This window comes from Pogona vitticeps, chromosome 4 (assembly GCF_051106095.1).
Source record: "Pogona vitticeps strain Pit_001003342236 chromosome 4, PviZW2.1, whole genome shotgun sequence".
Classification (NCBI taxonomy): domain Eukaryota; kingdom Metazoa; phylum Chordata; class Lepidosauria; order Squamata; family Agamidae; genus Pogona; species Pogona vitticeps.
In genome coordinates, this window is record NC_135786.1 from 24,148,909 (window position 1) to 24,164,247 (window position 15,339).

Genomic DNA, 15,339 nt, shown 5'->3' on the forward strand with positions numbered 1-15,339 from the left:
GAAGTGTTGGGGAGTGACAGCAGAACCATCACATCCTTCCGCTCTTCAATGCCTGAGTGGGCCTCTACCAGCCTCTTCCTCTACCCGTTCTTGCTGCCGTCATCCCCTCCACAGTAGGGCTGCTTCTCATCTGCCTATGTGCCTATGTTGCCGTAGTGCTTGGTCTAGAAAGTAAAATTTGGTCTTCTTTTCCCAGAATGCCTGGGCTATGAAGATTCTCATGGCCAAGCACATAGGTGGCTGAGAAGCAGTCACACCGTGGAGGTGGGGAAGCAAACAGGAGAAAGAAGGAACTTCTGGTACGGTACCACCACTCCTTCCCTTTCCCACTATTGCCATCATCCTGGGCATTGTGGCACAGAGTGAGGGGTGACGATGCCTCTCATCCCACATCAGGTGGTGGAAGGGCTTGTGCTAACACTGCTGCATAGAGGAATTCAAACTTCCTAAATGCATTATTTATCATTTGAAACCCTGCTGTTTAGCATAGTAAGTTGCACTAGAGTTTGTCCATTGTATCAGTGGGGGTTTGGTGAGTCAGCCCCTCCATATGTTCCATTGATTCAAATGGGCTTTACTACCTTAGCATAGTAAGTTGCAACTAGAGTAAGCCAATTTGAATCGTGGAAAGGAGAGATGGGCATGAATCGGAAAAGCAATGGCTTGTGGCTAACAATGAACCACCACAAACCCCTGGAGAAATGAACTGGCTTGCGGTTCATTTTTCTGATTCATACCTGGGTGGGGTCTACCTGCTCCTGCCCTCTGCCTCCTCCATCATCTGCCCTTGCCCTTCTCACTGCCCCCCTTGCCTCCATATCTGGTCTTGGTCCTGCTGCCACCTCCACCACCATCACCACTGCCATCCTTAGAGATAGTGGGCCCAGCTTCCCTTCCCCTGAGCATGCACTCTCACTGCCCGACTGATGCATTTTATGCAATATACTATGTAAATTGTTGCATTTGCAAACCTTTTGGAAGGATGTGTTGGGATAATAAAAACTGTGTTATCAAGGAGTGCTTAAGATGGCATACTTCCTTCAGGGAAGTCCTCAGAGCATATACAGTCTCTGCATGAAACAGAAGCAGAATTCTCATATACACACTGTAAAATGCCTTGGTAAACGTTTCCAGGTCCTCTCCTACTGTGAACCATCATCTGATAGTACACCATTCGCAAACTAGAAGACTTCCTTTATGAGTTACACATAAAATCCACACCTCCAGTCATGCATAGGAAACACCTGAAAGAGTTCGATTCAGCCCTGAGAGCATGCTGGTTCTGTCTTGTAGAGGCCAAAGATCTCAAGGCTGCTGCTCAGAAAACTTTGATGTGTGTGTCATTTCTGGCCCCCATAGAGGTTTTTAAGAAAATGGACTTTTGGCTGTTTCATCAAATACAGAAACAACAGAAAAGGGCTGGGGAGAAAAGCCAGTAAAGTCTGAAGAAGTGTAATTCCTGAAAACTCACACTGAAGAAAAATTACTGTATGTTAAGTAACACAATACTTCTTGTTTCTGTTTTCGTTCTTGCTAAAACAGACTAAGACAACATACTTTAGGCAGTGGATATATTATGGACAGTAGCCACAGTCCAGAAAGGTTCCTCCCAGTCAAACCTAATAAGGCAGCAGTCTAGTTTGCAAAAAAACTTCCAATACAGTTTGCAGATATGAAAGTCAGAGAAATAAGACAGAAGAAATGCATGTATTTATTTTATTTATTATTTCTTAAATTTATATACTACCCCATTAGTATCGTGCACATTTGCAACAGAAATTTGTGAGAATCTACTGTCTAAGCCAGGTTAGGACTCTACATAGAAGGTTAGAGAAAAGGTCTCTCCAGGGAGACTGAGTGGTAGTCTTAGATGGTTCTATATGTAGCTTTCATTTGGCAGTACAGAGGGACCACTGTCAACGATCAGCCATCACAATGGTCGTCATAATGGTGCCTGTGGATGCTTATCAGCCATGTTCTTAACAGAAGTCCTGCCCAAAGAAGCCAGTGGAGACCAAGTTTGACCAAATTAACATGGAACCACAGTAATGTGCATGTCCACTAAGCACATACTAACTACTAGAAGAACACAGAGGTAGGGCATAGAGAACCTATAGATCTACAGTCCCTGCTCCAAAAAGCAAATTATTACTCTTCCTCCCTACCTCTCTCCAAAATGCAAATTACTATGAAGTATAAACACACCTCACTGTCCCCATCAACAATTTTGGTTGCGTTCTGTAGAAGCTGGGTAAGACAGGCCATCCTTCTCAGAGGAACCCTGGCAAAATGGTGACAAAAGAGGGGAAATGATATATATTCACGCACTTCTGGATTCCCAGTGTGGTATTGTGGATAAAGTTATGCACTAGGACTTTCGAGAACAGGGTTAGAATCCTCACATGGCTATGGCAACTCAATACGGTGTGTGGAACTGGTAAAACTACTCCTTAAATATCTCACTTATCTTGAAAGCCCTATAAGTCAGTTCTGATTTGATGGCACATAACAACAACAACAAAACTGGAGAACAAATTGCACAAAACAAGCAAGAATTCTGTAGGCTTAGAGCATATCATTTCAACTAATAGTGAACTAGGTAGCTCAAGAGCCTTGCCATTTTCAAAGTACATTAGGGTTATCCAAAAATAAATTGGTAGTTGTCAAGGAAGTATTGCAGTGCGCTGAGCTAGGGGCTCCCTAGACATCTAGGTACCTTTGTGTTTACAAAGATTTAAAAACAAACATTCAAAATACAGTATAAAAATTGCCCTGAGAACTTCCAGGACCTAAAAGCCTCCAGGGTTTCTAGGATGGACTGGTTTGAGCATAGCTAATTCTAGAGTAACACACTGGTTAGAATTCTGTTGGCTAAATGTGAAACAAAAGGGAAAATGACATAAACATTCCCTTCTTCTAGTAGACTCCCCATTGCTGCCCAGTTGCATGACCAGTCTCACTACCAGTGCAAGAATTAACATGCAGTGAGGAGCCTGCCAGAGTGGGAGAGGGATATTTGAATGATTTCCCTTCTGTTCCACATTTAGGCAACAGGTTACTAGCCGTTGTCTCTAGAGCCTGACATAACATTCAACCTAAAAACAAACAAACAAAACATGAACTTCTGCCAGCTTGTAACCCTGTAATAGAAATGTGTGCAGGCTGTTCTCAGCATGTGCAGGTCAGCTTGAGTGTAAGTGCAGATTAATACCCTGGGATCTTTATCAGTAAAATCAGAACCAAATCTTTCTTTAATTCTGTATTACTGTTATGACAAGTGCTGTAGCAGCTTTGTCTATTTCACCATGCACACTGGATCCTTCTGTCAGCATTCTTCAGAGAATTTGCCACCCCTCCCACCATATTGGAATATATCATCAATATATCTGGCAACTGATATGAATCAAATGATGGTGGGGAACAGGTAGATAAATGCTTTGGGCAGATAATTTATTTCCCTTTTATTATGTCTAACATCTATATGTAGATTGTTACTCTCAAGCTCTTCCTTCCTCCTTCTCTTTCTGGAATCACTTCCTGCTTTTTGTTCCTTCCTCCAGCCACACAGAGCAGCAGATGTGTAAGTATCAGAGCGAACCATAGAATCTCCTGTATAAACCCTACAAACTCTTTTTCCCCACCTGCATTATCCTAAATAGATTTCTTTAGGAAATAAACTTTATGTTATTCTTTTTGCCTTATTACCAGTCACCAGACTGATGACTACCATTCAGTTATCGCAAGCAGAGCACAAGACCCTGACCTTTTTCCAGTAAATAACAAATAATGATAAGAAACTCTACTCCGATTTTTCCTCCTGAGATTGCATATTCAAAAGATGATTGGCTGCCTGTCCTGACTCTTTATTAAATTTCCATGAAGACAGAAGACAGTTGCAATTCTGAGTGGCTCTCACTATGTCAAGGCAGCCTGCAGTCAAAAGCACAGTTTGTCTGCACAGATTCATCTACCTGCCCCTCCAGATATGCTGCATTTCTTCTGCCATCTAAACAATCAGGGAGGGGCTGAATTGTATCTGTGCAAGTTGCAGGAAAACTGAGCCATCACCTACTCTTTTACAAATGTATTTCAGAAAGTTGCCTTTAAAAAGTAGAATGTGTAATCTTGTGAAAGTGAAATATAAAGAAATACCAGAAATTATGGCTGAGCATGTGTTTTTTAAAGGAGTTTGTTCTAGCTGCTTGAGGGTTCCAGGTCAGCTGTTATGAATGCAGCAAGAAGCAAAGCTTAATAAAGTTATTATTATTTTTTTTGAGTTAAATTCCCCAAATTCCTCCAGCTAACATAGCCTCTAGCTGGGGGATTATGGGAGCTGCAGTCAACAGTGCCATGAGCAACATAGGTACAGCTATGTTAAAAACCATAGTTGTGACATCCCACATCATGTCTAACAGCATGGACAATATGCAAGCTTTATTTAATAGTATTAAATGTGACTTCAGGAGGGAGTCGCTTTGCAAACTTTGATGAATTATCCCAACCATTAAACATAACCATTGATAAGACTGACAGGGCCTGGTGAGAACCAGAGTTCACTGACAGTGGGAAGGCTACATGTTTCCTAACTCTCGGTTAGAGGATGGGCTTTCTGATCCAAATGTGTTCTCAAATCAGGCTGGTGAAAATGTCAGAGGTTCAGCATCTTGTTGCTAAAGCTTTACGATTGCCAGCATATGTGCTCCCAGTATCTTTTCTCTTTCTGTGCATCATATGCTGTAGTTTTAATCCAATGTACAGTGATGTATTGGAACATCTCAAAACAGGCAAACAAACAAAATAAAACAAAAACCCAGTTCTGTGCAAACAGTGCCACCCTAAGGACAGGATTAACAGGCACAGTGGGATGTTATGGAGCAGCATGTGGGAAAGGATTCCAGGCATGGTGTTTGTGTTTATGCATCAAGATATCCAAAGCCAAAAGTGAAACATTCTGAATTGGAGATCTGAAGAAAAATATAAATGCTGAAGTTTATTTCTTTATTTATTTCACTAATTTCTGTACTGCTGACTTAGTCCTGGGCACTACTCTAAACAGTTAACAACCAGAATAGAAAACAATAAACAATAAGAACATATGAAAACTCATCCACTCCACACACATCAATAAACAAGACGTAGACCAACAATTAAAAATCCTTAAATCCCAAAGAATGGCAGACAAAAAAAGCTATAGGTCTAGGGGAGAATATCACTGTTGAAAGAGGATGGTCTTCGGATGATACGGGATGATGCTCTTTGGGAAAGGTGCTCCAACAAACAACTAGTTTGATATTGTTGCTATAGTGTTTGTCAATTTTTGAAGAAGATCATTTCCATGGGATTCACCATTTAGAAAAACAAGAAGAAGTGAGCACTTAAGGTTGGTCAGTATCTCACTGATGGAGGTGCAGGTGACTAACTACCACAGTCCAAGCCTGGGGGCAAATTAGCTGATCCTAGGTTTGTTTGGCTATTGAGATGTTGCATCCTTGCTTTCTTATTTCTCCCTTCCTTGGTGCATTCTTAATTCTTTTTATTTGAACATTTTTCAGCTCTTTGTTTCATGGCATTTTGCCAGATGTTTTGGTCTTGAGTGACAGCTTCCTAGTTGACATAGTCAATATTAAATGCCTTCAGTGTTGTCTTCAGTGTATCCTTGAATCACTTCTTTTCTCCACCATACAGCTGAGCACCTGCAATATGCTCTCCCTAGAAGATGTTGCTAAGATGAATGGCAAAGATGGTTCATATGTTCAGAGTAGTCACTACTGCAGAAGTATCCCACTGAGTATATATGTGCTCAGTGAATTTAGAGGGCCGCAGTACAAAGAGACACAGAGTGGTGAAGATTTATTAGAAGCCAAGAACCTTTCATTGCAACCTTGCTTGAGAAATAAGTCCTTTTGAAACATAAATGGCTTCATTTAGCCAAATGGTCTGAAAGACATTTTGCAGCATTTGGGTAATAGAGATCTTGAATTGGCAAGGACTCGTGTATATATATACACACACGAGTATATATATATACTGTATAGTGTGAGATGCTAAATCAAAAGAAAGGAAACTGCATCCTCAGCAAATGGGTTATTTATCCATGTCTTTGAAATCTCCAGAGTGAGAGATTCAGGAACTCCTTTGGCTTGTTTCATTGCTGAATTTCTCTGCCACAACCTGATCTGAAGAACTTGATTTAGATGCTTTAATGAATACATGTTTTGCTTTGCCAAACACAAAATGAGGTTTGGGAAGTAAATTAGAGATATCCCAGCTCCACTCTGCTTATTTTAAAATAAACTTCCTATCAGAGAATATGGTGCATTGTTCATCTCACTATTTCAATCCATGCCCAGTTATGATTTTAAGAGTGTAGAGTGTTTACAAAAGTAGCTTGCTTATTGGAAAAAATTTGAAAACTTAGAGCTTGCACACTTTGCTGCTGTTTAGGTGGTCCTCATAAATGTATCACCTGATTATGGGCACCCCTCCTCCATGGACCAGCATGGCAATCTTATTTTATTTTTTTATTATTATTTGCTTATGTTGGTGCTTTGGGCTCATGCACCATATGTTGGTGTCCTGCTGGATACACACTAGTCTCATCTGCATGAATGTTTTTTATCCTCCCTGGTGGTAAACGAAACAGATTTCGGAAGTCTTTCCTGAAGGATGGTATGAAATAGAAATGTTATTCATATCTGGTGATGAGTATATGTGAGATATGTACAGTAGTGACAACTTGTTTTGGGTGAAAACCAGTGTTGCATAAATAAGGAAGATTGGGACTTGAACACTCTCTTAGATTTGCAATCATCAACAGTATGTCGCTCTTACCAGAACTTCGAAGAAACTACAAGTGTAGTAGACGACATCTGGATTCAACAACAAAAGATAGCACATTTGTAATGTTCCTTCCTTTCTTCCTTTCTCTTTTTTCTTTTTGAAAGAACAAGACGAACAAGAAGATTGAAGGTCTCTCCCCCCTTTTTTGCATCTGCCAAAAGTTAAGTCGTTACTGATGCAAACAGCATCTCAGGTTTCTGTTTGGGTTTGGAAACATTTATGATTTGCAATCGATTGAACTTCTCAACTCTGAACTTCAACCTCCATCTTTCCCCCCTGACTAGCACCAAAACATGACTTTGATTGTGTTCTGTATCTCATAGAGGGCTGGGAGTGGAGGAACGTCCTTATCAAGTATATTGTGAGAAAAATGCTAATGAGAAGTATGACTTTATATTTGGAACCACATCAGAGTTTCAGAACTTGATGTCTTTTGCTTCTATAAACACAGGCTTCCAGTAAGAGCCAAATATAAATGGTAAGCATTCCATTGCGTACTGTTTAAAAACTGAAGTCTTTGTCAACCAAACAGACATTGTTAAATATATATTGCATTTCGTCCAGGGAGATGTATATAGCTTTTTCTTAAACTGTGTTGAATTCTGTATTGGTAGTCCATGTAATTAGCAGAAATTAAGGAAATAAAACAAGTTGTTGTTTGCATAATTTAGAAGATAAAGGCTTCCTGGCACACACATAATTATGCATAAATTATCACCTACCTGCATCATTTCATTAGGGCCTGGACAAGATATATTGTTGCCTGAAGTGAAGGAATACCCAATGGGTCAATAGTGTTGTCCTCCTGTACCTATTGTCCAGAGTCATGCCTTGTAGAGCCGTCCAGGGCCATGTCTTGAGAACAGAGGATGTATGCTTGTGATGTCATTGAGTGTGGCTCCATAAAGATGGGACCAGCAAGGACTGGAAGGAATGCCAGAGCTGCTTCCAGACAAATAGACTGTGGAAACAGGCATCAGGGGACATCAGTGAAATAGGACTAGAATTCAGGTAAAACCCAATGAAATACATAATATAGCAATACAATGGGATAATATTTTTTTCTGGCAGCAGGGCAGGCAGCAAATGCACCCTGCAGTTGCAGCTCCACCACTATTTCCACTTGGATTCTCATTGTGCATAGCCTTAGCAACAAAAGCAACAGAAATTTGCAGCCCAATAATTGGTTACTTAAGGGACGTGGTGGCGCTGTGGGCTAAACCGCAGAAGCCTGTGCTGCAGGGTCAGAAGATCCGGCAGTCGTAAGATCGAATCCACGCAACGGAATGAGCACCCGTCGCCTGTCCCAGCTCCCGCCAACCTAGCGGTTCGAAAGCATGCAAATGCAAGTAGATAAATAGGGACCACTTCGGTGGGAAGATAACAGCGTTCCGTGTCTAAATCACACTGGCCAAGTGACCACGGAAAGATTGTCTTCGGACAAAACGCTGGCTCTATGGCTTGAAGAGCGGGATGAGCGCCACCCCCTAGAGTCGGACACGACTGGACAAAAATTGTCAAGGGGAACCTTTACCTTTTTTTAATTGGTTACTTACTTCAAATTGCTGTTCTTGTTATTATGTGTTATCAAGTCAATTCAGATTTATGGCTACCCTTTCTAGGGTTTCCTAGGTAGAGAGTATTCAGAAGTGGCTTACCACTCCCTTCTTCTGATGGTGCTCTGGGACTGTGAAACTTATCCAAGTCCACACAGGTTGCTACTTCTCATAGGTGTATAACATTCAGTCCCTGCTAATTTTTTTTCCTTAGCCCTCTTTGCCCCTTTAGATATACCCACTTTCAACACTGAGATATAGTTCAAAGTGTAAGTTCCATTTCTGTGCAACTCGTGAAGTAACAGCAACCCACCAAGTCTAGCATTGTAGATCTAGTATCGTCCCTATAGCTCCTTGGATTGATGGCCCACTTCTTTGCTGTGAATAGTTCACAGTTCCTTCTGTTATAAGGCCATTGTTATTTTGCTTTAGTCCTTCTTTCTCTTGAATCCTGCTTTCTTCATCTCTTCACCAGGAATGGTTTCCTCAGATTCAAGGCCAGTGGCAGCCTCTGGTACGACTGGGGAGCGGCTGAGGGCCCATAAGCACTTGAATTGGGATCTCCCAATTGTCCTTCCTCTTTGCTTTGAATTTACCAACAACAGTGGGTAGTAAGCTGCCATTTTGCCATACCAACTATGCCAGTCATATGACCAGCCCCTTGTTAATTAGCTGCAATTCACTGTTATGTTCTTTCACTTACTTCAGGGTAAAGTCCCAAGAGGAGTCTGTTCAATAACTGTAGTGGCAACCTGGGTGTTACAAAGCAACAAGTAATGAAACGAGATTCTTTTAGAATGTAATCTTCTGTATTCTGATTTATATCAGTCAAGCCAATTGGGGTCTTCACTGCCACAAGTAGAATGTGGTACACATATTGTCTGTTACCATTTTTTGCTCATTACAGTGAACACATAAAAAGAAATAGGTGTGCAATGTCGAACATGCTAGCATAGATGACGTCCAACAACAGTACATCAAAGACCTTCTCCCTTGCCATGAATATTCAAGAGAGTAAGTCATGGAAATGATGACTGGCTCCAATCACTTGGAAACAAAAAGATTAGCTGCTAATATGGAAATTTACCTGTCTTGGTTTTTAGATCACCCGTAAGGGAGCAAAGGAGATGGGGAGGGAGGAGAAACTCCTCCAGTTGTGAGGTAATGTAGCCACTGATGAAAGCTGGAGGAGTTAATAGTACCAGAGGACCAAGCAAAAACTGGATTTTTCTGCAGCCAAAACATACGTCATTAAATGGCTGGATGGCTGTTCTACATTTGATAGAGCATTTGACTTTTTACACAAATAGGAAGGAGGGGAAACATGCAATCCTGATGGATATGTTTACTGAAGTGCTGTGACTCGTAGCCTAGCTTCTGTGCTGGGACAGCAGAAGCGTTCAGTGTTGCTGCATGATGAGCTGGAGAGAGAGGTTGGGCTGCCAAGCAGCATATTGCAAAAGGTTGCACGGGCCAATTGAGGGATCATGTTTTACCTCTTATTGCATGGCATTGTGCCAGTCATTTGAAGGCCTGGTAGTGGAAACAAACTGTTCAGAAGCCTGAACAAGAAGTACTATTCTGCAAAAGAACTGGGCAAAAACTTTGGATATAAGATTCCCCTTTTTTGCAATCGGAGAAGCTCAGAAGGCAACAAAGGCTTGAAATAAATGGTCAAATACTATAGGATTTGCTACAGGTACAAAACAAGTGAATTCTTTTTTTTAACTGATCACATGAGACAAAGACCAATTTAAATCAGTCCAGCCTGTTTTGCTCCTGACATGGAGTTTTTTCTTTGCTGTTGAGGTTTTCTAAATTTTTCAAGTTGGAAAGACTCAAACACTTTTCCCCGCGTCAGCAGCTGTTTCCACAGAATGACATGGGAGTGTGTGTCTGTGGCAGGTGTTGTGGTGATGTAGGCAGTTGGGCATGATGTTTAGGAACTGTAGGAACAGCCACCCCCAAGATCTGTCCCCTGTGTGTCCCTGAATTTTAAAAAAATGTTTTTGAACAACTGAATATAGCACTAAATCATTGCACTGATATATTAATTTAATGTTATATCTCCTGGCATAGGAAAAAAACCAACAACCTCCAATCCAAATATCCTTCTACTTTTTAAGTTGAATCCTTTTGCTTTCATGGCAGAGTGTTTAAACTGCTGTACTGAGCCTTGTGGCGCAGTGATTAAACTGCTGTACTGCAGCCAAACATCATCCAGGGTTCAACCCCAGGTAGCCAGCTCAATGTTCACACAGTCTTCCATCCTTCTGAAGTTGGTAAATGAGTACCCAACTTGCAGGGGTGGGGAATGTGTAGCCTGAATACAGTAATTAACTTATAAACTGCCCAGAGAGTGCTTTAAGTGCTATGGGGCAGTATATAAGCAGCACATGCTTTTTTACTTTTCTTGGTGCAGAAAGGAAAGACCAAGCAAGAAAGCACACATGCTCGCACGCACGCACGCACGCACGCACGCACGCGCACACACACACACACACACACACACACACACACACACACACACACACAGAGAAATAGAGAGAGAGAGAGTAGTGCTTGGCAAAACATTTTCCCTCTTGCCTCCTACCTCAGGGAGGATGATTAGAAGACCGCACACATGCACACATACCAGCACTCATTTCTCTCCACAAAGCCTCTCTCCACCTTAAAAAAAAGTCTTTTGGAAGAAGAGCTCATCTATGTATGTATGTATGTATGTATGTATGTATGTATGTATGTATGTATGTATGTATGTATGTATGTATGTATGTATGTATGTATGTATGTATGTATGTATGTATGTATCTATCTATCTATCTATCTATCTATCTATCTATCTATCTATCTATCTATCTATCTATCTATCTATCTATCTATCTATCTATCTATCTATCTATCTATTTCCCACTGAATTTCTTTTTGCCCCATAGTTTGGGCAGCATCTATCACATCTGTGAAAGAGCCTTGAGAAGTTCTCAGACAGCAGGACCTCACATCCTGCCCCACTACTTTCCTTTCCTCAAATGTGCAATGGCAGTTCACAGACGTGAGTGTAATACATAGAAAGAGCACACCAGGGCAGAGTGTAGAAAGGTACTTTCAAGAATAATGGATGTAACAACAAACATCATAACAGAATCCTATCATTGTTCAGTGAAGGCTAGCTTTCTCATTTTAATTTCTTTTTTTCTTAAGAAGAACTTTGCAAGATCTATGCAACCAGTGATTTGTAGCAATCTCACATTACTATTATAACTAGCATTCAACATTATCATGCCCAGAACATCCTAAATTTTGCAAATGTCTCTGTTGCTAGTTGAAAGCGGTATAATTTGATTTACCCCAACTTCAAAATGGAGATTTCAACATCTGGAAATATATGTTTAATTTAAAATCTGACCAACCATTTAACAGGATTGCATTCAGGCTAAAATAGTTTTTGTAATTTTTTAAACTGGCAAATAGGTTCAAAACTTCTGCTATACCAAAGCTCTCCACTAAGAGAGAGAGAGAGAGAAAGAGAGAGATTTTGTAGGTATTTGAGCTTCCCTAAGCCTAAAGTCAATGTTACACAAAAGATCATTTGGATCATTTGCAATGCTTCTTGACGTGGTCCTTTAAAGTTGTAATTATGATCTGAACCTAGGTCATGACTCAATTGAAAAGACTGCAATAAAGACAATAGAGTTAAAACCAGAAACATGATAGACTGGAGTAGGCATAATTTTGGAGCTAGAATCAACAGTCAAGTTACACGTCACAAACATAGTAACTCAGACCTGATCTTGAGTTATTGAGGCTAGTTTGTTGCAAAGAGATGAAATGTTGGAATGGAGCGGGGAGAGACCAGGTATTGGTCACAAATAGTGGGTAATATTGATACTATTTCATGGGTGCTTGGTAGTTCTTGGTTGTTGTTGTTATGTACCATCAAGTTGCCTCTGACTTATGGCGACTCTATGAATGAGAGATCTCCAAAATATTCTGTTCCCAACAGCCCTGCTCACCTCTTGTAAATTCAATGATCAATCCATCTCATATTTGGTCTTCCTCTTTTCCTGCTGCCTTCAGTCTTTGCAGACATTATTGCCTTTTCCAGAGAATCATTCCCAATCTAGGTCTGAATATCCCTTTGATTTCTTGGATCTTCAGGAAGAGAGCCCTTGTTTCCCCCCATTTGTCGTTCTCTTCTATTTCTTTCCATTGGCCATTATCATTGCTCTTTTTGTCTCTGCATGAGAGTCACAGAAAAACTTCATTTAGGGTTCTCACCCTATTTATGTTGTTTTACTTCTGCTTCTTGCCAATCCTTTACAATTTTAAGTGTTGCTTCTGTCATATATCTTGGCTTTCCTTTTCTCTTTTCTGCAGGAATGGTCTTTTTACATTCTTCCGTAATACTATATCTGGTTTCACTCCACAGTTCTTCTGGTTCATGGTCAATTGAGGTTAGTGATGCCAATCATTCTTTATGTGGACTTTAAAATCCATTTGGCACTACCATTCCTTTAGTGGTCATTTGCAGCTTTACTGTAATCTTGGATATTAACAGTTCATGGTCAGTACCACAATTCACTCCTGGTCTTGTTTTCGCAGAGAGGATTCAACTGCTCCATCTCTTGCTTCCAGTTATGCAGTCTATTCGATTTCTATAGTGACCATCTGATGATGTCCATGTATACAGTTGGTCTGTTTGGTTGCTTGAAACATGTATTTGGAAAAAAGAGATTATTTGCTTCATAGAACTCTAGGCATCATTTTCCTGTTTCATTTCTGTTGTCTAGGCCAAATTTTCCATCAACATTTGGTTGTGCTTTGTTCCCTACTTTTGCATTGTGGTTATAAACATGTCTTATTCTGGTGTGTGATCAGTTTCCTCCTGGATGCTTGCTTAACAACTTTCCATTTCATCTTCTTAATCATCTTTAGTTAGAACATAGATCTGAATGAATGTTGGTAGGTTTCCCACAGAGTCTGGTTGATATTATTTGGTCAGATCTTGTATTATAGCCCGTAACTGTCTGTGCTACATATTGCCACAGTATTAGAGCCACTGGGTTTGTCATTTCCAGTGCAGAATGCTTTATAGTTATCTAACAGAAAATATCCAGTTCAGTCCATTTTAGGTCACTGAAACCAAGCACTGCAATGTTTATATGTTCCATGGATTGTTTATGGTTTCCAGTTTACCTTGATTCATACTTCCCACACCCCATGTTCCAGTTGTATGTGTTGTACAGCACTGGACATTTCTTTCACTTCTGTGCACATCCCCTCTTAGACATCCTTGCAGCTTTAATCTAGTTATGCTATTAGTGATGGAGCTATTTGTACTTGTTCTTTGCTCTTCCCCGGTAGCTGACTAGGTGCTTTCTGACCTGGGAGTCTCATCTTCCAGCACTATGTCTTGTTTAATTTTGGACTTTCTCATCATAGGGTTTTCATGGTAAGGAAAGTTCAGCAGAGGTTTATCATTGCTATTTTCTGTGCTATACTAACAAAAACTAACTTGATTGTCACCACTATTGCCTCTTCCACCAGTGTCACCTTCAACGTCTGCTGCCGCCCAGTATCTGCGTTAAAAAGGGTGGTCTGGTATTTTAGCTGTGACCATTCCACTATGGGTGACCTTGCTAGGAATCGAGGCTCATAATGGAGACTAGCCTCTTGATGGCATTGCTCTCAGCTTCACTGACACACTCAAACCACTTCACCACAATAATTGTGTATCCAAGAAGGTAGTAGCAGTTAGTACTTATCCTAAAGTTGCTTTATAACATTAATTTAGATCTCCATATGCAGTTCAACATTGTGTTGATCAATACATAAAGCACAGGTTAATTTTGTCTGTAGCAAGAAGATGGTTGATTAATAAATGTTGGATTTCATTTAATTTGTTCTAGTATTCTACTGCAACCTAGCTCAGCATGGCACTTCCGCTATGTACACGCAAAAGTATAAAAAGAAACTGTAAAATATGTTCCATATAAAACAGCAAGATTTTGTTTTTAAAAATGCACATTACCACAAGATTAAAGTCTGATATATGAAGTTTGATCCCTAGCTAATATAAACCAGTCCAATAAAAACCATATCTTGGTGGCTGCAGAAGAATGGGATGAGGTGGAAGTTTGGGAATGAAGATCTAATATGACCAATACGTTAATAGCAAAAGGCAGATTTGAATGCATCACTTCTACTAACCACCACCACCATGCCTATATATGAGAAGGCTAGACAAAGAATCTTTTCCTTCTGCAGGATATAAAGAAAAATATGGAGAAGAATTTAAAGGTGTTTGTTGTTGTTTAGTCGTTAAGTGATGTCCAACTCTTCATGACCCCATGGTCACGCCAGTCCTCCTGTCTTCCACTGCCTCCTGGACTTGGGTCCAATTCATGTTGGTAGCTTCGATGACACTGTCCAACCATCTTATCCTCTGTCGTCCCCCTTTCCTCTTGCCTTCACTCTTTCCCAGCATTAGGGTCTTTTCCAGGGAGTCTTCTCTTCTCATGAGATGGCCAAAGTATTGGAGCCTCAGCTTCAGGATTTGTCCTTCCAGTGAGCACTTGGGGTTGATTTCCTTCAAAATGGATAGGTTTGATCTCCGTGCAGTCCAGGGGACTCTCGAGAGTCTCTTCCAGTACCACAATTCAAAAACATCAATTCTTTGATGGTCAGCCTTCTTTATGGTCCAGCTCTCACTTCCATACATCGCTACTGGAAAAACCATAGCTTTTACTATGTGGATCTTTGCCAGCAAGGTGATGTCTCTGTTTTTTAAAGGATATACTGTACATCTCTACAAATTTAGCAAGCCTGAGGCTGTGTGCCTTGCCATCAATGCCCTTGCTGGAATTTGTTGGCAAACGATTAAAAAGAATATTTTGAAAGAGGCAGGAAATACTTGTTTGAATGGGGCCTGCACAGGTTGCAT

General features: G+C 40.6%; 1 long non-coding RNA gene across 1 annotated transcript in view; it reads right to left on the reverse strand.

The window, feature by feature from the left end:
* The window catches only part of LOC144588984 (uncharacterized), a 57,997-nt gene that overhangs the window by 12,414 nt on the left and 30,244 nt on the right, over nucleotides 1-15,339 (reverse strand). The gene's annotated exons all lie outside the window — the stretch shown is intronic.